Source organism: Chlorocebus sabaeus, chromosome 10 (assembly GCF_047675955.1).
Source record: "Chlorocebus sabaeus isolate Y175 chromosome 10, mChlSab1.0.hap1, whole genome shotgun sequence".
In the NCBI taxonomy this organism is placed as follows: Eukaryota; Metazoa; Chordata; class Mammalia; order Primates; family Cercopithecidae; genus Chlorocebus; species Chlorocebus sabaeus.
Window position 1 is genome coordinate 45,276,657 of NC_132913.1, and position 25,151 is coordinate 45,301,807.

The window sequence follows — 25,151 nt, forward strand, 5'->3', positions numbered from 1 at the left end:
CTAACTTCCAATGAGATAGTATCTGGAGATGAAACCTTAGGGAAGTAATTAGATTTAGATGAAGTCATGAGGGTAGGGCCCCATAATGAGATTAGTGCCCTTAAAGGAAGAGCCACTAGAGAGCTCACTCTCTCCCTGCCATGTGAGGACACAGTGAGAAGGTGGCCGTCTACAAGTCAGGAAGAGAGCCCTTACCAGAAACCAATTATGCTGGCACCCTGATCTTCGACTTCCAGCCTTTGGAAATGTGAGAAATAAATGTTTGTTCTTTAAGTCACCCAATCTACGGCATTTTAGTATGGCAGCCTGAGATGACTGATATAGTTTGAGTGATAGCATGTCCTTACAACTATCCAAGTATTAAATATCAGAACTTTTCAGTGAACTCGAAGAAACTTAGCTTATTCAGTTTTATCTTAATAGTAAAGCTAAGACTTAATCCATTGACATGTGATCAGGCTACCTATGTTAATTATAACAACAGGGCACAACCCCAGCCAGATTTCTTTCAGATGAATCATAAAATATTGTTTCTGAAGTGAATAAGAACTTAGGAGTCATTTGATCTGTCTCCCTATATGGCAGATAAGGTCACTGAAGCCCAGAGTGGCTAGAGGTTTAGTATAAGTCACACAGCTAGAGTCCAGATTTTCTCCCTCCATGCTAGTGTTCCCCTCACACAAGGCCTTAGTGTATATCCTCAGTCACAAGGAGGCCCTGGAGGGGCTGTAGAGGATGAATTAGCCCAAATCAGTGCTCCTAGAAAGAGTGCAAAGATTTCCTTTCTAAAGTGTCTTTATATATATTTGAGAAAACACTGTGTAGCAGCACTGACTTTTTATTTTCACTGTAACTTAGAGAGTCAAGGAAACTGTAGTTTATTTTTTAAAAATAATAGATTTAAACTTCCTCCTGAGCTCCTACTCCCTCAGGGGGTTAGGGATATGGGGAGTGGTGGGACTGGCACAGTGGGCGGGGCCACCTACATCTGCCAACAGACAGTATCACTGTCTCTTCCATTTAAACAGTTTCTTCTAGATCATTTGGATTATTTGGGGTTGGTCTTTTGAATTTCTTTCCTCTCTTCCTGCTCCTTCTCAGGATGGCCTTGAATCTGGGTGCAGGTTTGTGGTCTGGCCTTTGGCCTATGTGTCTGAGTGGTACCTGGACCCATATCACCTCTGGGTGCACACATCAGGTAATTTGGCCCTAGCCCAGGCCTCCACTAGCTCACTGATTCTTTCAGTGGCTTCTGTCCTTTTACTGAGGCCTGTGGGAACTTTTGGCTCCTCTATCCCAGGGACAGGCACGTTGCATCCCTCAGACCAAAGCCTGTTTTTTAAAATAAAGTTTTATTGGAATATGGCCATACTTGTTTATATACATACAGACTACAGCTGCTTTTAAGCTAAAACAATAGTATTGAATAATTGTGACAGAGACTTTCTTGTCCACAAAGCCAAACATATTTACTAGTTAGCCGTTTACGGAAAAGTTTGCTGACTACTGCTCTCTAATAGAACTTTCTATGATGATGGTAACATTCTTTCTTTGTGCTGTACAATGCAGTAGTCTTGAGCCATACATAGTTATTGAGCACTTGACATGTGGCTAATGCAACTAAGAAAACACATTTTAAATTATATTTAATCTTGATTACTTTAAATTTAAGGAGCCTGTGTGGCCAGTGGCTACCATATTGGACAGTGTAGTTCTAGATACTGAATGAGCCTTGGGGAGCCAGGAATTCTACCTTTGGGTCTTCTCCCTGGCCATTTCTCTATTACTGCTCCTGGGACATGTATCCACGTGCAAGGTTTTTAACCAGGGGTTTGCATCTTTCCTCAGGCACAGTGGGGAAAACATGCTATTAAACTCTGATGTTCCAGTTTCTCCCATATCTAGCAAAGGTTAAATGTCCAGCACTATCTACCCTACCCCAGTGTTTGACCCAAGGATAGGACACAAAGAGAGAACTTTGTAGTACTCTCCTTTTCACACTATCCTTTGGGTCTAGGAGGGCAGGAATTCCCTCCTTTCTCATGTGGCTAGGACTTCCCTTATAAGATGCTCTATCTTCCTCCACGATAACACTGGTTCTTTTCCCGTCAGAGGACTATCCGATGGATGAGGTGCAGAGATAGAAACCAGTTGAACTATAAGGGAGATCCATCATGCTGGCATTCCAAAATACTGTTCTTGATAGGACTGCTGCATTACCTCGATTTATGAGAGGTGTGAAGCTTGACTATGCTCAGATTCATTGCACATTTGTTGGGTATGTGATACGTTTCAAGCACTCAATCCACTGTTAGGAAGAAAACATTCTGTTCCCCCACCCCCCTTTTCTGTTCTTCTCCTGCATCCCCAAGCTGACAAATACAGTTTCACAATCATCCCTTTGAGTCTGATTTCAGCAGTTGTAGAGGGAATACTTGCAATATAAGCATAGCTTTTTCTTGAATGATTTAACTTTTTTTTTTTTTTTCCGGAACAATTACCTTTTCTGGAGAGCCATTCTTGATTACCTCATTTAGGTCCACATCACTCACCTGTCCTCTTTCCCTGCTTTACTTTTCCCCAGAGCACTTCATCACCTGACAAACTCTGCGATTACCTGATGAGCTCATGTTCTGTCTCCCTCTTTACAATATAGACTACATGACAGCAGGAATTCTATTTGATTCATTGCTATATTCTTATTACACAGAGCAGTGCCTGACAGAAAGTAGGTACTCAAATATTTTTGAATAAGTAAAAGAATCAAGATTATACCTTGTAGTATAGCTTTGATGTCTGAAGACAAACCAGGAGCCACTCACTGCATGGTAGAGTCTGGTGTACCCCCTGGCTGCTTGCAACATGGCCACTGCCATCTGGTGATGACCATCTCTGCCTCCTGCCCTGCAGCCCCTGCCACCACTGCCTGGGGACCAGCTGTAGGATTAGTCCACCACTTTCTTTTTTTCTTTTATTACACTTTAAGTTCTGGGGTACATGTGCAGAATGTGCAGTTTTGTTACACAGGTATACATGTGCTATGGTGGTTTGCTGCACCCATCAGCCCATCACCTACGTTAGGTATTTCTCCTAATGTTATCCCTCCCTTAGCACGCCCACCCCCCGACAGGTCTTGGTGTGTGATGTTCACCTCCCTATGTCCATGTGTTTCCATTGTTCAACTGCCACTTATGAGTGAGAACATGTGGGTTTTTTTTGTTTAATTTTTTTTTGGTTTTCTGTTCTTGTGATAGTCTGCTGAGAATGATGGTTTCCAGTTTCATCTATGTCCCTGCAAAGGACATAAACTCATCCTTTTTATGGCTGCATAGTATTCCATGGTGTATATATGCCAATTTTCTTTATCCAGTCTATCATTGATGGACATTTGGGTTGGTTCCAAATCTTTGCTATTGTGAACAGTGCCACAATAAACATACGTGTGCATGTGTCTTTATAGTAGAATGATTTGTCATCCTTTCAGTATATACCCAGTAATGGGGTTGCTGGGTCAAATGGTATTTCTAGTTCTAGATCCTTGAGGAATCGCCACACTGTCTTCCACCATGGTTGAACTAATTTACACTCCCACCAACAGTGTAAAAGTGTTCCTATTTCTCCATATCCAGCATTTGTTGTTTGCTGACTTTTTAATGATCACCATTCTAACTGGTGTGAGATGGTATCTCACTGTGGTTTTGATTTGAATTTCTCTAATGACCAGTGATGATGAGCATTTTTTTCATATGTTTGTTAGTCACATAAATTATTCTTTTGAGAAGTGTCTATTCAGATCCTTTGCCCACTTTTTGATGGGGTTGTTTTTTCTTGTAAATTTATTTAAGTTATTTGCAGATTGTGGATATTAACCCTTTGTCAGATGGATAGATTGCAAAAATTTTCTCCCATTCTGTAGGTTGCCTGTTTACTCTGATGATAGTTTCTTTTGCTGTGCAGAAGCTCTTTAGTTTAATTAGATCCCATTTGTCAATTTTGGCTTTTGTTGCCATTGATTTTGGTGTTTTAGTCATGGAGTCTTTGCCCATGCCTACATCCTGAATGGTATTGCCCAAGTTTTCTTCTAGGATTTTTTATGGTCCTAGGTCTTACGTTTAAGTCTTTGATACATCTTGAGTTGATTTTTGTATAAGGTGTAACGAAGGGGTCCAGTTTCAGTTTTCTGCATATGGCTAGCCAGTTTTTCCTCAACACCATTTATTAAATAGGGAATCTTTTCCCCATTGCTTTTTTGTGTCAGGTTTGTCAAAGATCAGATGATTGTAGATGTGTGGTGTTACTTCTGAGGCCTCTTTTCTGTTCCATTGGTCTATATATTTGTTTTGGTACCAGTACCATGCTGTTTTGGTTACTGTATCCTTGTCATATAGTTTGAAGTCAGGTAGTGCGATACTTCTGAATAGGAACAGCTCTGGTCTGCAGCTCCCAGTGAGATTGATGCAGTAGGCCACCATTTTCAATGCATAAACACATTCCTCAGTTCTGTGGTGTTCTTGGTCACACATTTATGGAGTTTCTGAAGGGCAGTGGAGATTACTGCCAGGCACAGCACGACCTCTATGCAAACAAGGAAACTGTAGAAATTCATTACTACTCCACCAAGAGGCACCCAAAAGAGTGGTTATCCTGGACACAGAAGTGTTGTATTGAAACCCACAGGGCATTTTACAAGAGTTCTGACCTGGATGGGGTAAACCTCAGTGCATTTCCTTTCTGTTGCCTCGGTATTACTGGATTGAAGAATTGCTGCTTCTTGTTAGGAGGTTAGTTTCATTTATCATTACTTACAACTTCATACTCAAAGCACAGAGAATTTCAAGTGGAGTATATTGAAGTAGACTTCAGTTTCTTTGCATCATTTCTATATTCGACTTTTAAAATTCTTTCATAACCCTATTGAGTGTCCTTTAACTAAATTAACATGGCTAGAATGAACCACCCAGTTCCTGTGGAAGTCACATACAAGAACAAGAGGATTTCTTACTACACACAATCCAACCAATGTGACCTCAAACAAATTTATAGAGGAACTTAAGAAGTATGGAGTTTTCACAATAGATAAGAGTATGTGAAGCAACTTATGACACTGCTCTTCTGGAGAAAGAAGGTATCCATGTTCTCGATTGGCCTTTTGATGATGGTGCACCACCATCCAACCAGATTGTTGATGACTGGTTAAGTCTTGTAAAATTTAAGTTTCATAAAGAACCTGGTTGTGGTACTGCTGTTCATTGCATTGCAGACCTTGGGAGAGCTCCAGTACTTGTTGCCCTAGCATTAATTGAAGGCAAAATGAAAGACGAAGATGCAGTACAATTCATAAGACAAAAGCAGTGTCGAGCTTTTAACAGCAAGTAACTTTTGTATTTGGAGAAGTATTGTCCTAAAGATGTGGCTTCGCTTCAAAGACTCCAGTGGTCATAGATACAACTGTTGCAGTCAATAAAACTGGGGTCCCTGATGCTACTGCCTTGGAAGTGGAACTTGAGATAGGACCTGATTTGTTAGACATATTAGCCAACATGTTGGCTTAGTGATCAAGTCTAATGAAGCTTCCATAGGAGTATTGAAAGGCAGTTTTACCAGGCCACAAGCTAGATAGATTTGGCAACCTCTGTGTTTGGGTTACAGTCAACCTATTTGGACACTTGTCAAAAGATTCTTGCTGTTAGCATTTAAAATATGCTTGTCATTTGTACCAATTGACCTTTCCTGAAATCATGCAGTATTGAGTTATGTGTTGTTTAAATCTATTCCCACGCCAGAATCTTATCAATATATAAGAAAATTAGGAGGATTAGGTGCCACCTGGCACAATATTTGTATATTTTTAGTACCATACAGAACTAAAATCCTAGGAACTATGAACACTCTAGACCTTATGTAGTTTATTCCTTCAATCATTTCAAACATTGAAAGTAGGGCCTACATGGTGACTTGCCTGCTCTCTTTCATACTCGCATGTATCAGGTTTGCTTAACCATTGATTCTTTTTTTTTTTTTTAACAAGTCTTACAGTGATTACTTAATGTGTTTCAATAAATCTTACTTTGTGCTGTTATGAAAAACCTCCATTTAAAAAATCTACATTGTATAGAAGCACATGTCTTTAATGTCTTCAGACAGAAAGGCCTTACAGTTAATTTAATGTTTGCAATATGAGGTGCAACTTCACAGGGAGGGCCTGAGAAAAGAATGGGAGGGGGTTATTCATTATTTTTAGCAAAATGTTGCCTTGGTCTTGTGCAGAGCATGTGGGATATGCCCTTTAATTTAGTAAAATATTTTTTAAAGGTAGAGATGATTTGTTACTGTAGCTAAAACAATTCTTAATCATAAAATTTCTGAAATTCTTGTAATTTTTTCCATATTTATCAGAAGTTGTTTACCAACTTATTTTTGTTTGACAGTGATTTTTTATTTCCTTCTCTTCCTAACTTTTCTTGCAAAAAAAGAAGTGGGTTTCTGCTAATGAACTGAGCAGACATCTAATATTTTATATGCCTTTCGAGTTGTGTAACTTAATATTTGGATACTTGATAATTTTATTATGTAATTGATAAAATGGTGATGTATATTAAGGTTAGTTCAACCATATATTTATACTGTCTGGGGATGTGTGGCTTTAGTTCTGTGGGAGAAATAATTTGTCAGTGTTCATCAGCTTGTAAAAACTTAATGTGAGAGCTTAAACATCTAAATAAATAGTGAAATGCATTTATCATCAAAAAACAAAGAAAACAAAAAGAGAAAAAGAAAACAAACCGAACTCCTTCCCTATCAGGAGTAAAGACAAAGAAAGACAAATGAGGTGAAGGATATAGGGAATTCCTCTTCACTGCCTTTGTGGGGAGAGGGAGAAACAAAAGTTGTAAAGGAATATGGAATCCTACCTGCATCAGGGATTGAAAAACCAAAACTTTGAGAAGATGAACGTGACTCATTATGGGCAGAGAAGATTTACAAATCAATATGTTCAGATTGCCAGATTCTAAGTTTTTACCAAGCCCATTTTTTACTTGTTTACAAATACTGTGCCCCAGAATAATTTCTGAAACTTACTTATTTACCTAAAATTTCAGTAGTTGTCAATGTGTGGAGGTGTCTTTTATTTTTAAATAAAATGATTAGACTATGTACACTACAATGAGTAACTAAATTTTCAATGCCCAGACACCGATGAACACCCCCAACTATCAAGACCATCCAGGAAAACTTGACTTCACCAAACTGAATAAGGTACCACGGACCAATCCTGGAAAAACAGATATGTGATCTTTCAGACAGAGAATTCAAAATAGCTGTTTTGAGGAAGCTCAAAGAAATTCAAGGTAACAAAGAGAAGGAATCAGAATTCCATCAGATAAATTTAACAAAGAGATTCAACTAATTAAAGAGAATTGAGCTGAAATTCTGGAGCTGAAAAGTGCAATTGACATGCTAAAACAATGCATCAGAGTTCCTTAAGAGCATAATCAAGCAGAAGAAAGAGTTAGTGAGCTTGAAGACAGCCTATTTGAAAATATATAGTCAAAAGAGACAAAAGGAAAAAGAATAAACAAAAATGAAGCATCCCTACAAGATCTAGAAAACAGCCTCAAAAGGGCAAATCTAACAATATTGATCTTAAAGCGAAGGCAGAGAAAAAGATAGGAGTAGAAAGTTTATTCAAAGGGATAATATCAAAGAACTTCCAAAATGTAGAGAAAGATATCAGCATTCAAATACAAAAAGGTGATAGAACACCAAGCAGATTTAACTCAAGGAAGACTACCTCCAAGCATTTAATAATCAAACTCCCGAAGATTAAGGATAAAGAAAGGATCCTAAAAACAGCAAAAGAAAAGAAACAACATACAAAGGAGCCCCAATACGTCCGGCAGCAGACTTTTCAGTAGAAACCTTATATGCCAGCAGAGAGTGGCATGACATATTTAAAGTACTGAAGGAAACAAACTTTTACCCTAGAATACATTCAATGAAAATATCCTTCAAGCATGAAAGAGAAATAAAGACTTTCCTAGACAAACGAAAGCTGAGGGATTTTATCTACACCAGATCTTTCCTACAGGAAATGCTAAAGGGAGTTCTGCAACCTGGAAAGAAAGATACTAACAAGCAAGAAGAAATCCTTTGAGGGCCAGGTGTAGTGGCTCATGTCTGTAATTCCAGCATTTTGGGAGACCAATGAGGGAGGGTAGCTTAAACTTAGATGCTTGAGACCAGCTTGGGCAATGTAGTGAGACCTTGTCTCTCCAAATTTTTATTTAAAAATTAGCTGGATGTGGTGGCATGCACTTGCAGTCTCAGCTACTTGGGAGGCTGAGGAGGGAAAATCATTTGAGCTGGGATGCAGAGGTTTCAGTGAGCCAAGATTGTGCCACTGCATTCCAGCCAAGGTGACAGAGTGAGACCTTGTCTGAAAACAAACAAAAACCAAACAGAAAAGACATCATCTGAAGATAGAAAACTCACTGGTAATAGCAAGCACACTGAAAAGCACAGAATATTATAAAACTATAATTGTGATGTGTTTACTCTCTTAAGTAGAAAGACTAAATGGTGAACCAGTGAAAAATAATTACTATAACACCTTTTCAATACATAGACATTTCAATAAGACATAAAGAGAAGAAAATAAAAAGTTAAAAAGCTGGGGGATAAAGTTAAAGTGTAGAGTTTTTATTAGTTTTTTTGTTGCTTGTTTATTTGTTTGCTTATGCAGTGTTAAGCTGACATCACTTTAAAACAATGGGTTATACGACAGTATTTACAGGCTTCATAACTTCAAATTTAAAAACATAGTATAGATATACAAAAAATAAAAAGCAAGAAATTAAATCATACACCAGAGAAAACCACCTTTAGTCAAAGAAAGTCAGGAAGGAAGGAAAGAAGGAAGAGAAGGAAGGAAGGAAAGAAGGAAGAGAAGACCTTCACATACACACACACACACACACACACACACACACACACACACACACACGGAAAACAAATAACAAAGGGGCAGAAGTAAGTCCTTATTTATCAATAATAGCATTGATTGTAAAAGGATCAGACTCTCTAATGAAAAGACATAGGGTGACTGCAAGAATTTTTTTTAAAAAAAAGACCCATGTATCTGTTGCCTACAAGAAAGGCACTTCACCTATAAACACACACACATAGCCTGCAAATAAAGGGCTGGAAAAAGACATTCTATGCAAATAGAAACCAAAAACAGAGCAGGAGTAGCTATACTTATACGAGACAAAATAGACTTTAAGACAAAGACTGTAAGAAGAGACAAGGAAAGTCATTATATAATGATAAAGGGGTCAGTTTAGCAAGAGGAAATAACAATTATAAATATATATGTACCCAACATTGAAGTACCCAGACACAAAACAAATATTATTTGAGCTAAGGAGAAAGATAGACCCCCATACAGCAATAGCTGAAGACTTCAACATCCCACTTTCAGCATTGGACAGATCTTTCAGATAGAAAATTAACAAAGAAACATTGGATTTAATCTATACTGTAGAACAAATGGACCTAAGAGATATTTACATTAGGGAACAATATAAATGTAAATGTTCTAAGAGAACATTTTTGATGTAATAAAAATGTGAATATTTTAAGAGAACATTTTAGCCAATGGCTGCAGAATACACATTTTTCTCTTCAGCATATGAATAAGGATAGACCATATGTTGGGTCGCAAAACAAGTCTTAAAACATTAAAAAAAAAAAAACTGAAATAATACCAAGCATCTTTTCTGACCACCATGGAATAAAAGTAGAAATAAATATCAAGTGGAATTTTGGCAACTGCACAAATAGATAAAATTTAAACAATATGCTCCCGAATGACCATTGGGTCAATGAAGAAATTAGGAAGGAAATTGAAAAATTTCTTGAAACAAATGATCATAGAAATACAACATACCAAAACCTATGGGATACAGTGAAAGCAGTATGAAGAGGAGAATTTATAGCTATAAGCACTTACATCAAAAAAGAAGAAAATCTTCAAATAAACAACCTAATGATACATCTTAAAAATATTAGAAAAGCAAAAACAAACTAAACCTAAAATTATTGGAAGAAAAGAAATAATAAATATCAGAGCAGAAATAAATAAAAATGAAATGAAGAAAATAATAAAAAGATCAACAAAATGAAAAGATTTTTTGAAAAGATAAATTGAGAAACCTTTAGCAAGGCTATCTAAGAAAAACAGACATAAATACATAAAATCAGATATGAAAAAGGAGACATTACAACCAATTTCACTGGAATTCAAAGGATCACTAGTGGCTATTATGAGCAACTATATGTCAATAAATTGGAAAATCTGGAAGAAATAAATTCCTAGACATATACAACCTAACAAGATTGAACTATGAAGAAATCCAAAACCTGAACAGACCAATGACAACTAACAAGATCGAAGCTGTAACAAAAATTATCCCTATAAAGAAAAGCCCCGGACCTGATGACTTCACTGCTGAGTTACACCAAACATTTAAAGAAGAACTAATACCAACTTTATTCAAACTATTCTAAAAAATAAGAGTAGATACTTCCAAACTTATTCTATGAGGCCAGTATTACCCTTATACCAGAACCAGACAAAGACACATCTGAAAAGGAAAACTATAGACCAATATTTCTGATGACTATTGATGTAAAAATCTTCAACAAAATATTAGAAAACCAAATTCAACAATACATTTAAAAGATTGTTCATCATGACCAAGTGGGATTTACCATAGGGATACAAGGATGGTTTAACATACGCAAATCAGTCAATGTGGTACATCATATCAACAGAATGAAGGATGAGAATCATATGATTATGTCAATTGATGCTGAAAACATATTTAATAGAATTCAATATTGCTTCATGATTAACAACTCTCAATAAACTGGGTATAAGAGAAACATACCTCAACACAATAAAAGCCATATGTGAAAGACTCACAGCTACTATAATCCTGAATGTGGAAAAACTGAAAGTCTTTCCTCTAAGATCTGAAACTCATCAAAGATGCCTGCTTTCACCACTGTTATTCAACACAGTACTAGAAGTCCTAGCTATAGTGATCAGAGAAGAGAAAGATATAAAGGGCATCCAAATTGTAAAGAAAGAAGTAAAATTATTCTTGTTTGCAGATGATATGATCTTATATTTGGAAAAACCTAAAAATTCCTTAAGGAAACTATTAGAACTGATTAACAAATTCAGTGAAGTTGCAGGATACAAAATCAACATACAAAAATCAGTAGCACTTCTGTATGCCAACAGTGAACAGTGTGAAAAAGAAACAAAAAAGTAATCTAATTTCATCAGCCACACATAAAATTAAATACCTAGGAAAGTAAAAGATCTCTATAATGAAAACTAAACATTGATGAAAGAAATTTAAGAGGACACTAAAAAATGGAAAAATATTCCATTTCATAGATTGGAAGAATCAGTATTGTTAAATGTTCATACTATCTAAAGCAATTCCTATCAAAATACCAATGACATTCTTCACAGAAATAGAAAAAAATTCCTAGAACTTATATGAAATCACAAAAGACTCAAAACAGTCAAGGCTATCCTGAACAGAAAGAACAAAACTGAAGGAATCATATTACCTGACTTCAAATTACACTACAGAGCTATCATAACCCAAACAGCATGGTACTGCCATAGAAACAGACAACATAGACCAATGGAACAGAATAAAGAACGCAGAAACAAATCCATACACTTACAGTGAACTCATTTTTGACAAAGGTGCCAAGAACATACATTGATGAAAAGACAGTCTCTTTAATATAGGGTGCTGGGAAAACAGGATATCCATATGCGGAAGAATAAAACTAGACCCTTATGTCTCACCATATACAAAAATCAAATCAAAATGGATTAAAGACTTAAATCAAAGACCTCAAAGTATAAAACTGCTACAAGAAAACATTGGGAAGCATTGGATTGGCCAAAAATTTCTTGAGTAATACACCACAAGCACAGGCAACCAAAGCAAAAGTGGACAAATGGGATCACATCCAGTTAAAACTTCTGCACGACAAAGGAAACAATCAACAAAGTGCATGAGACAACCCACAGAATGGGAGGGAGAAAATATTTGCAAAGTACCTATCTGACAAGGGATTAATAATCAGAATGGATAAAGAGCTCAAAACAACCCTATAGGAAGAAATCTAGTAATCCAATGAAAACATGGGCAAAAGATCTAAATAGACATTTCTCAAAAGAAGAGAGACAAATAGCAAACAGGCATACAAAAAGATGCTCAACATCATGGATCATCAGAGAAATGTAAATCAAAACTACAATGAGATATCATCTCACCCTGATAAAAATGGCTTTTATTTAAATGACAGGGAATAACAAATGCTAGGGAGGATATGGAGAAAAACAAACCCTTGTACACTGTTGGTGAGAATGTAAATCAGTACAACCACTTGTAGTATTTTGGTGTTTCCCCAGAAAACTGTAAAATAGAGTTACCATATGATCCAGCAATCCCACTGCTGGGTATATTCTCAAAAGAAAAGAAATTAGTATATTGAACAGAGATCTGTACTCCTATGTTTGTTGCAGCTCTGTTCACTACAGCCAAGATTTGGAAGCAACCTACTTGTCCATCAACAGATGAATGGATGAATGAATGTGATACACAGACACAATGGAGTACTATTTAGCCATAAAAAGAATAAGATCTTGTCGTTTGCAACAACATGGATGGAACTGGCAGTCATTATGTTAAGTGAAATAAGCCAGGCACAGAAAGACAAACATCACACTTCACTTATTTGTGGGAGATGCAAATGAAAACAATTGTATTCGTGGAGATAGAGAGTAGAAGATGGTTACCAGAGGCTGGGAAGAGTAGTGGGGGGATGGGAGCAGGGATGTGGGGATATTTAATGGGTACAAAAAGTAGTTAGAAAGAATAAAGAAGACCTAGCATTTGATAGCACAACAGGGTGACTATAATCAATAATGACTGCACATTTTAAATTAATGAAAAGAGTAGAATTGGATTGTGACACAAAAGAGAAATGCTTGAGGGGATGGATACCCCATTTACCCTGATGTGATTATTCCACATTGCATGCCTGTACCAAAGTATCTCATAGTATGGTGTGGCTCTGCATCTCCACTCAAACCTCACCTCAAATTGTAATAATCCCCACATGTCAAAAGTGGGACCAGGTGGTGATAACTGAATCATGGGGGCAGTTTCCCCTATACTGTTTTCATGACAGTGAGTGAGTTCTCATGAGATCGGATGGTTTTATAAGAGGCTCCCCCCTTTGCTCGGCATTCATTCTCTCTCCTGACACAATGTGAAGAGGTGCCTTCTGCCATGATTGTAAGTTTCCTGAGGCCTCCCCAGTCATGCAGAACTGTGAGTCAATTAAATATCTTTTCTTTATAAATTACCCAGTCTCAGGTATATTTTCATAGCACCATGAGAACAGACTAACACATACCCCAAAATATATATACATACTATATACTCACAAAAATTAAAAAATTTTTTTTAAAAAAGAAAAAAAAGCCTACTTTATATGTCCCTGTAAGATATTCAAAATATAAGAATTTGGTCCTAGATATGCTTCTTGGGTTGGCTGACCAGGGGTTAATGAAAGAGTTGTGGAATTTAGGATCGGGGAGACTTGGGCTATTCACCTCCTGGAGGACTTGGAGCAAATGAACTAACATTGTTGTAAAATGGAAATATCTATGTTACAGGGTGCTTGTGATGACAAAACAAGATCACAGACAGGTAGCACCTGTCATCATTAGGCAAATTTAGAAAAATTAAAAGGTGATTAAATCATACTAAACCCATTCCACTTCATTCAATTATTTTCCCCACTCACACATTTCTCTTACATATATATTTTTTTCAAATGGCTGAAAAAAAGCCTTTTCCAATATTTTCTCCCCAACTTGACAGTTTCTGCTCTCCAACAATGAGTGCGTTTCTGGCAGAGTAATGTTGAATGAGTTCAAGTGAGTCAGAGTTGAGAGAGGTGTAAGCTCCATGCTGCCTCATTCATTGTTCTTTTGCATAATCAGTGTTAACAAATGTAAAGCTAACTGTATTCTGTGAAGTGTATCATGGGAGTCAGTTTCCTGTCAGGCACTATTCCCACAGAGACAACCAAGCCATTCAGTGTAATCATCATCTGTGTCTGAAGTCTGACTGTCTGGGGGCAGAGTCTTGCTTAGATCCACACAAAATATCCCTGGTCTCAGCCCCTTGACTCTCTGGAATTTCCCTTTCAGAGCCTTCTCATTTGATTAAGAGATTTGGGTTCCATGAGCCACACACCATTTCATGCTTCTTAAATATATATTCCATAAATTTTTATTTAAAAAGTATATGTTAAGATAAATGGTATTAAAATAACAGTAATTGTATCTTTCGTTATGTGCTTATATACCAGGTATTTAATATATATTTTCTCATTTTTATCCTCCCAATACTCCTGCATAGTAATCATTATTGTTTTCCACTTTACAAGAAGAAAACACTAAGATTACGAGTTTGCTGGCCCAATGATACATGGGTCCATTTGGCTTTAAAAGAATTATCCTTTCTGTATATCACACTGTCTCTTTAGGTGCAATTTGTTAGTCTACCATTTTGAAATAAAATAGCATCTATATCCTGTGACAGAATTGTGTTGCACTGTTTTTCCTGCTTCCACAGCCAGGAGAATGGCCTTTCTCTGAGTACAATTACTTTCCATTTATCCACACACTGATTATACTCAGGAACAATGCATCATTTGGTATATTGTTGGTCTATTTTTATAAACCTTGATGCGCTACTCCCTTCTAACTTATTGAAGCCATAGTTATCTTTTCCAGCTAGTCCAGTTCAAATCAAAACTGGCCAAACATCAGAAATATTTTTTCTACCTTGAAACAAAATTACGACTCTTACCAAAAAGCCAGCCTCTCTATTTTGTCCACCAGACTGTGCCCTCATTAGTGTGGGAATGAAGAAGGGATTAAGGCAAAGTAGGGGAGGATTAGAATTAGTGTGGAACATCTCTGCTCTCTGATCCCCTGACCTTCTCTCACCCCAACAGGCTCTGGAGAGAGGAGAGGAAAGATTTCCAGAAACCTCAGTTATTTGTTAGAATTTTAAAAGTATTCATTTAAAGGCATTTATTTTAAAATATTTTCAAATAAAATCTAACATTAAAAACTGAAGTGTGTCATGCCTGTGTACTCTTCTAAATGTTGATTTGCAGTGTTGTTACATCTCAAATGAGTTACAGACATAAAAATCAAGTGTTGCCAGGAAAATAAAGAATGGATACAGTCTCATAAATTAAATCACAGAATATAGAGGAATTGTATGAAATCATGATTTTGGGAAAACAGGACCATAAGTCCAAACACTGCTTATGTCAATTTTTACTGCTTAACAAAGATAGAGAATATTTCTAATGCTTAACAAAAATTAAGGTCACTTTAAAGAAAAGCTCGTGTCCTGGACCATATTTTTTGTATTGCACTATGTTCTTATTTTGCTTGAGGACTAGGTCAGTTAAAACATTTTTTTCTATTGAAGGGAATGTAAATCAGCAGTCATTATGGAGAATAGCATGATAGCTCCTCAAAAAACTAAAAATAGATCTACCATATGATGCAGCAATCTCACTGTGAAGTACATATCCAAAAGAAAGAAAATCAGTATACCAAAGAGATAGCTGCACTCCCATGTTTATTACAGCACCGTTCATAATAGCCAAGATTTGGAAGCAATCTAAGTGTCGATTAGTGGTTGAATAGATAAAGGAAATGTGGTCATATACACAATAAAATACTATTCAGCCATAAAAAGAATGAAATCCTGTCATTTGCAACAATGTGGATGGAACTGGAGCCAGACACAGAAAGACAAACTTCACATGTTCTCACTTATTTTGGGGAGCTAAAAATTAAAAATATTGAACTCATGGAGTTGGAGAGTAGAATGATGTTACCGGAGGCTAAAAGGGGTAGTGGGGAGTGGGGACAAAGTAAAGATGATTAATGGGTGTAAAAATATAGTTAGATAAAATCAGTAAGCTCTAGTATTTTTTATTTATTTTTATTTCAATAGGTTTTTGGGGAACACATGGTGTTTGGTTACATGAATAATTTTTTTTTTTTGAGACAGAGTCTCACTCTGTCATCCAAGTTGGAATGCAGTGGCTCTATTTCGGCTCACTACAACCTCCACCTTCCAGGTTTGAGCAATTCTCCTGCCTCAGCCTCCTGAGTAGCTGTGACTACAGGCACCCATCACCATGTCCGGGTAATTTTTGTATTTGTAGTATAGATGGGGTTTCACCGTGTTGGCCAGGCTGGTCTTGAACTCCTGACCTCAAATGATCTGCCTGCCTTGGCCTCCCAAAGTGCTGGGATTACAGGCATGAGCCACTACACCCTGTCTGATTACATGAATAAGTTCTTTAATGGTGATTTGTGAGATTTGGGTGCAGCCATCTCCAGAGCAGTGTACACTGTACCCAATGTGTAACCTTTTATCCCTCACCCCCTCCCACTCTTTCCCCAAGTCCCTAAAGTCCATTGTATGATTCTTAGGCCTTTGCATCCTTATAGCTTAGCTTCCACTTATGAATGAGAACATACAATGTGTGGTTTTCCATTTCTGAGTTCCTTCACTTGTAATAATGGTCTCCACCATATGCAGAAAACTGAAGCTGGACCCCTTCCTTACACCTTATACAAAAATTAACTTAAGATGGATTAAAGACTTAAACGTAAGACCTAAAACCATAAAAGCTCTAGGAGAAAACCTAAGCAATACCATTCATGACATAAGCATGAGCAAAGACTTCATGACTAAAAGACCAAAAGCAATGGCAACAAAAGCCAAAATTAACAAATGGGATTTAATTAAACTAAAGAGCTTCTGCACAGCAAAAGAAACTATCATTAGAGTGAACAGGCAACCTACAGAATGGAAGAAAATTTTTGCAATCTATGCATCTGACAAAGGGCTAATATCTAGAATCTACAAGGAACTTAAACAAATTTACAAGATAAAAACAACCCCATCAAAAAGTGGCGAAGGATATGAACACACACTTTTCAAAAGAAGACATTTATGCAGCCAATGAACATATGAAACAAAGCTCATCATCACTGGTCATTAGAGAAATTCAAATCAAAACCACAATGAGATACCATCTCACGCTAGTTAGAATGGCGATCATTAAAATGTCAGCAAACAACAGATGCTGCAGAGGATGCAGAGAAACAGGAATGCTTTTACACTGTTGGTGGGAGTGTAAATTAGTTCAACCAATGTGGAAGACAGTGTGGCAATTCCTCAAGGATCTAGAATCAGAAATACCATTTCACCCAGGAATCCCATTACTGGGTATATACCCAAAGGATTATAAATCATTCTACTATAAAGACACATGCACACGTATATTTATTGTGGCACTGTTCACAATAGCAAAGACTTGGAACCAACCTAAATGTCCATCAGTGATAGACTGGATAAAGAAAATTGACATATATACACCATGGAATACTATGCAGTCATAAAAAAAGATGATTTCATGTCCTTTGCAGGGACATGGATGAAGTTGGAAATCATCATTCTCAGCAAACTAACACAAGAACAGAAAACCAAACACCGCATGTTCTCACGCATAAGTAGGAGTTGAACAATGAGAACACATGGACACAGGAAGGGGAACATCACACACCAGGACCTGTCGGGGGTTGGGGGGTTAGGGAAGGGGTAGCATTAGGAGAAATACCTAATGTAGATGATGGGTTGACGGGGGCAGAAAACCACCATGGCATGTGTATACCTATGAAACAAACCTGCAGGTTCTGTACATGTATCCCAGAACTTGAAGTATAGTTTTTTTTAAAAAAAGAATAATTGTCTCAAATTCCATGTAGGGTGCTCTGAATGCCATTTTTTCATCCTTTTTATGGCTGAGTAGTATTTCAAGATGCACATACATATACATGTAAACAGGAAGAAACAGACATATGTGATGTGTGTGTGTGTGTGTGTGTGTGTATATATATATATATATATCTCTCACAAGTTCTTTATCTGCTTGATTGAGTGGCATTTGGGCTGGTTCCATATTTTTGCAATTGAGAATTGTGCTGCTATAAACATGCCTGTGTAGGTATCTTTTTCATACAATGATTTCTTTTCCTCTGGGTAGATACCCAGTAGTGGGATTGCTGGATCAAATAGTAGCTCTACTTTTAGTTGTTTTAGGAATCTTCACACTGTTTTCCATGGTAGCTGTACTAGTTTACATTCCAGCTAGCGGTGTAAAAGTGCTCCCTTTTCACCACATCCATGCCAACATTTATTATTTTTTTATTTTTTTGATTATGGCCATTCTTGCAGGAGTAAACCGGTATCGTATTGTGGTTTTGATTTCTATTTCCCTGATAATTAGTGATGTTGAACATCTTCTCATATGTTTGTTTGCCATTTGTATACTTTCTTTTCAGAATTGTCTATTCATGTCCTTAGCCCACTTTTTGATGGGATTGTTTTTTTCTTGCTGATTTGAGTTCTTTATAGATTCAGGAAATTAGTCCTTTGTTGGATATATAACTTGCAAAGATCTTTTCGCATTCTGTAGGCTGTCTGCTGATTGTTTCTTTTGCTGTGCAGAAGCTTTTTCATTTAATTACGTCCCATCTACTTATCTTTGTTTTTGCTGTATTTGCTTTTGGGTTCTTGGTCATAAAGTGTTTGCCTAAGTCAATGTCGACAAAGGTTTTTCTGATGTTATCTTCTAGAATTTTTACAGTTTCTGGTTTCAGATTTAAGTATTTGATACACCTCGAGTTGATTTTTGTATATGGTGAGAGATGAGGATCCAGTTTCATTCTCCTGGATGTGGTTTGCCAATTATCCTTGCACAATTTTTTGAATAGGATATATTTTCCCCACTTTATGTTTTTGTTTGCTTTGTTGAAGATCAGTTTGGTGTAAGTATTTGGGTTTATTTCTGGGTTCTCTATTTTATTCCATTGGTCTGTGTGCCTATTTTTATACTAGTACCATGCTGTTTTGGTGACTATGGGATTATAGTATAGCTTGAAGTTGGTTTACGTGATGCCTCCAGATTTGTTCTTTTTGCTTAGTCTTGCTTTGGCTATGCAGACTCTTTTTGTGTTACATATGAATTTTAGAATCTTTTTTTTCTAGTTCTGTGAAGAATGATGGTGGTATTTTGATGGGAATTGCAATGAATTTGAAGATTGCTTTTGGCAGTATGGTTATTTTCACGTTATTGATTCTACCCATTCATGAGCATGGGGTATGCTTCCATTTGTTTGTTTTGTCTATGATTTTTTTCAGCAGTGTTTTGCAGTTTTCCTTGTAGAGGTCTTTCACCTTCCTGGTTATGTATATTCCTAAGTATTTTATTTTATTTTATTTTATTTTATTGCAACTATTATAACAGGGAATTAGTTTTGGATTTGATTCTCAGCTTGGTTGCTGTTGGTGTATAGCAGAGCTACTGATTTTCGTATATTAATTTTGTATCCTGAAACTTTGCTGAATTCATTTATCAGTTCTAGGAAGCTTTTTGGAGGAGTCTTTAGCGTTTTCTAGGTATACAATCATATCATCAGCAAATGGTGACAGTTTGACTTCCTGTTTACTGATTTGGATGCCCTTTACTTCTTTGTCTTGTCTAATTGCTCTGGCTAGGACTTCTAGTACTATGTTGAGAAGTGGTGAGAGAGGGCATTCTTGTCTTGTTCCAGTTCTCCAAGGGAATGCTTTCAGCTTTCCCCCCATCAGTATGATGTTGGCTGTGAGTTTGTCATAGATGGCTTTTATTACACTGAGGTATGTCCCTTGCATGCTGATTTTGCTGAGGGTTTTAATCAAAAAGGGATGCTGGACTTTGTCAAATGTTTTTTCTGCATCTATTGAGATGATCACATGATTTTTGTTTTTAATTCTGTTTATGTGGTATATCACATTTATTGACTTGCATCGTTAAAACATCCCGGCATCCCTGGTATGAAATCCACTTGATCATGGCAGATTACCTTTTTAATATGCTGTTAGATTCAGTTAGCTAGTATTTTGTTGAGGATTTTTGCATCTATGTACGTTCATCAGGGATATTAGTCTGTAGTTTTCTTTGTTATGTCCTTTCCTGGTTTTGGTATTAGGGTGATACTGGCTTCATAGAATGATTTGGGGAGGATTCCCTTTTTCTCTATCTTGTGGGATAGTGTCAACAGGATTGGCACGAATCCTTCTTTGAATGTCTGATAGAATTCAGGTGTGAATCCATCTGATCCTGGACTTATTTTTCTTGGCATTTTAAATTACCATTTATATCTCACTGCTTATTATTGTTCTGTTCAGAGTTTCTATTTATTCCTGGTTTAATCTGGGAGGATTGCATATTTCTAGTTTCTCCTCTAGATTTTCTAGTTTATACACATAAAGGTGTTCATAGTAGCCTTGAATAATCTTTTGTATTTCTGTGGTATTTGTTGTAATATCTCCAATTTTGTTTCTAATTGATCTTGTTTGGATCTTCTCTCTTCTTTTCTTGGTTAACCTCACTAATGATCTGTCAATTGTATTTATCTTTTCAAAGACCCAGTTTTTTGTTTAATTTATCTTTTGTATTTTTTTGTTTCAATTTCATTTACTTTCATTCACTTCTGCTCTGATCATTGCTATTTCTTTTCTTCTGCTGGGCTTGGGTTTGGTTTGTTCTTACTTCTGTAGTTCCTTGAGGTGTGACCTTAGATTGTCTATTTGTGGTCTTTCAGATGTTTTGATGTAGATATATATTTAAGGCTATGAACTTTCTTCTTATCACCACCTTTGCTGTATCCCAGAGGTTTTGATAGGTTGTCACTATTATCATTCAGTTCAAAGAATTGTTAAATTTCCATCTTGATTTCATTGTTGACCCAGTGATCATTCAGGAGCAGGTTATTTAATTTCCAGGTGTCTGCATGGTTTTGAAGGTTCCTTTTTGAGTTGATATCCAATTTTATTACACTGTGGTCTGAAAGAGTACTTGATATAAATTCAGTTTTCCTAAATTTATTGAGACTTGTTTTGTGGCCTATCATATGATCTATCTTAAAGAATGCTCCATGTGTTGAGGAATAGAATGTATATTCTGCAGTTGTTGGGTAGAATGTTCTGTAAATATCTGTTAAGTCCATTTGTTCTAAAGTATAGTTTAAATCCATTGCTTCTTTGTTGACTTTCTGTCTTGATGACCTGTCTGTTGCTGTCAGTGGAGTATTAAAGTCTTCCACCATTAATATATTGCCATCTATCTTATTTCTTAAGTCTAATAGTAATTGTTTTATAAATTTGGGCACTCCAATATTAGGTACATATATGTTTGGGATTGCAATATTTTTGTGCACTCCCGATTCAACGACCCCCCCCCCCCCACCCCAAGTTCTGTCCAGGAAACTTTGCATTCGGTTGAAACTGTTACAAAGTTCAGCTGGAAGTTTCCTTCTCTCTGGTCGTTTCCCAGTTCCCCAGGCAGTCCTCCCTAAGGACCCCTGTGAGACAAAGTCAGAAATGGCTTCCCTGGGGAATGAAAGTGTCCACAGGGCTCTTCTCGCTGCTGCTCGTACCCCTGTATTTCACTTGACTCTCTAAATTCATCTTAGCTCTAGGTAAGGTCAAATCCTTCTCCTGTGATCTGGGATCTGGACCTTCAGGTTCCCCAGTGAGGGTGTATGCTGGGAGTGGAATATCCCGTTTCACACTTTGGGCACTCACAGTGTTTTGGCTATCTCCAGGGGCCTGCAGCAGCAACCCACTTCCTTCAAAGGGTCTGTGGACTCTCTTGGCTGTTTCTGCAGTAGTTCTTGGAGCAAAAGTTCATGATGTGAGTCTCCACAAGCTGCTCTGTCCATCCAAGTGGGAGCTGCAAATGAGTCCTGCCTCCTAGCCTCCATTTTCCCCAAGATCTAGTATTTGATAGCATAACCCAGTGACTATAGTCAACAATCATTTGTTATATATTTTAAAATAACAAAAGGGTGGAATTGGAATGTTCCTAACACAGATAAATGATAAATTCTTAAGGTAGTGGATATCTTAATTACTCTGGTGTGATTATTACACATTGTGTGCCTGTATTAAAACATCAAATGTAGGCTGGGCACGGTGGCTCATACCTGTAATCCCAGCACTTTGGGAGGCCAAGGCAGGCAGATCACGAGGTCAGGGGATCGAGACCATCCTGGCTAACACAGTGAAACGCTTTCTCTACTAAAAATCAAAAAATTAGCCAGGCGTGGTGGTGGGCACCTATAGTCCCAGCTACTTGGGAGGCTGAGGCAGGAGAATGGCATGAACCCAGGAGAAGGAGCTTGCAGTGAGGCGAGATTGTGCTACTGCACTCCAGCCTGGGCAACAGAATGAGACTCCATCTCAAAAAAAAGCCCAAAAAAGCAAAAAAACTAAAAAAAAAAAACCCCATCAAATGTATCTAAGTATATACACCTATTATTTACCCATAGTAATTAAAAATAAATTTTAAAAACATTTCATTTCTAATTTTTTGCAATATTATTTTTGCTTGCTAAACAATGCATCTGCCAGCAGCATGGCACACTGACCCACATGGACAACTTTCCTAACAGACATAAAAGGAGTATTGTGTAAAGGTTAGCATGGGCTAGTTTTAAGGAATAAAAGAGATAAACCCCAAGTTTTAGAAATGAAGAGTGTAAGCTCATGAGCTGATGCCATTGAGGCCCAGAGAGGATCAAACTTGGAATAGGCCCCTATGCCACGGTGCTGGGGTTCTGCGGGATGTAAACACAGGGTCCTGGTCTGTAGGAGGTGACCGTTGAACCTGAAACTTCTACATTAAGCCAGGACTGGGAAACTGTACCTTCAGTGAAAGAGGGTTAACATCCCAATGACTGTCTTGAAATGCAAAGAAAGTTTGTCTCTGCAGCACGTGGGTACAAAAACAGTCTCCACTGAGAAACTGAAGTAACGTGTCACTTGTGTTTTTAGAATGACACTTTATGCTACCTACATGGTACCAAAATCTTTAAAATAAGACATTAATGTCAAACTGGTCCTAGACTGTGGACACACTTGTAGCCTCTAGCAGAAGCAAATACAAAACGGCTGTCTGCGGATGCTTTCAAAAATTTCTGTGTACTGGATTCCCATGGTAAAATAGATATGAACTAAAAAATTGAAATTATAGGCAAAATGAGGAAACACTAATGACAGAAATCAGTTATAACAGGAAGATTAGCACTCCAAGAACTTCAGATAAATCAACAACCTGAAAGAAGTTATAAAATATCTATGTTTAAAATGATTAAATAGACAAAAGATGAAACAGAAATATGTAGAAAAAATAGGATATGGTTTTTAAAAATAGGTAAATTTGAAAACGTAATGATTAGCTTACCTACAAATGAAAAAAAGTTTAGTAAAATAAAAATCTCAGTGCATGGTATATTTGTTACCTGTTGCCACAACAACGCTATTGCCTAGGTCCTGAAAGGCACACAGCAAGCATTTCCTACTCACGTGCCTGGGGTCAGCAGGGCTGGCAAAATGACCTTGCTGATCTTGGTGGGCTGGCTCATTTCTGGGGCTCAGCTGACCTTTGGATGATCTAGGTTGGCCCTCACTGGGGTGACGAGGTGCCTGGGCTCCATTTCACATGCTTCTCTTCCCCCAGCAGACTACCCTGGGCATGTTAGTGTGACAATGGGGAAGTGCAAAGGCATGAACAAGTGGCACACTGTCAGTTCTGCCTCATTTTCTTGATCAAAATAATGGCATGATCGAGTCTGTGGTCAAGGAGCAGTCAATGTTACCCAGTTTATGATGAGAAGGCATTGCATAGTTATATGGAACAGGGTGTAGATACAGGGAGGAGTAAATAATTGAGGACATTACTGCAACTAACCACAGATAGGTTAAGAGCTGTTTAAACACATCCAGAGAATGTGTGAAGAAGAAAGATCTGAGAAAATTTCTCATTTTGTTGCAGAGACAAACTGAATGTATGAAAGGGAAGTTAATAAATTAGGAGGACAAACTGAGATGGCTTAACATACATCTAAGAGGGGTGCCAGAAGAAGATAACATATTCAAGGAAGAAATAGTGAGAATTTCCTAATATTGATAACAGACAGACTTTTTCATAATTTGGAAGCACAGTGACCCATGAGAATGATTCATTTTTTAAAAAAGTCACACCTAAACACATTTTAATAAAACTTCAGGATAAAGAAGAGACAGATTACCTACTCAAACACAAGCAGATGAAAACAAACTTTTCATCATAACAATGGGTACCAGAAGATAATGAATGAATATGCTATGAGTGCTGAGGGAAAATCACTGACAATCTGGAATTCTAGACCATGCTAAATAGTCACTCAAAAATGAGGATAAAACAAAGATAGTTTTCAGCTCAAAGCCCATGCTGAAGAACTATTATATAATGTGCTTTAGAAAGAAAGAAACCCAGAAAGAAGGAGATCTGAGAATCAATCGTGATCAAAGACATTGGCAGGCACGAATAATATACATTATTATTAACTGTCAACAAAGCGGTAACCATAAGATTAAAAGGGAAGGAGGGATGAAAACAAGACAGATTAAGTTACTTTATACCAAAAATGTGAAGTAGTAATTAGAGTTAAATTGTTCCAAGTTGCCTGTGTTATGCAGAAGAGTATAGGTATTAATTAACTTTGAATTTTATTAAGTCAAGTATGCTTGTTAAAATGTAAGGGTAACTATTGAAAGAATAGAAGTAAAATATATAACTTCCAAAATAACATATGGAAATGGAGTCTGCAAAGAATCATGTAATCAATTTTTTTTCTCGCTTTGTCACCCAGGCTGAAGTACAGTGGCGTGATCTGGGCTCACTGCAACCTCCGCCTCCCAGGTTCAAGTGATTCTCATGCCTCAGCCTACTCAGTAGTAGGGACTACAGGCACACGCCACCACACCTGGCTAATTTTTGTATTTTTAGTAGAAATGGGGTTTCAACATGTTGGCTAGGCTGTTCTCAAAGTCCTGACGTCAAGTAATCCA

At 37.2% G+C, this 25,151-nt stretch overlaps 1 protein-coding gene and 1 pseudogene across 1 annotated transcript in view; both read left to right on the top strand.

Moving 5' to 3' along the window:
* Positions 1-25,151, top strand: part of UPP2 (uridine phosphorylase 2) — a 132,146-nt gene that overhangs the window by 68,523 nt on the left and 38,472 nt on the right.
* Positions 4,940-5,464, top strand: LOC103218291 (protein tyrosine phosphatase type IVA 1 pseudogene; annotated as a pseudogene).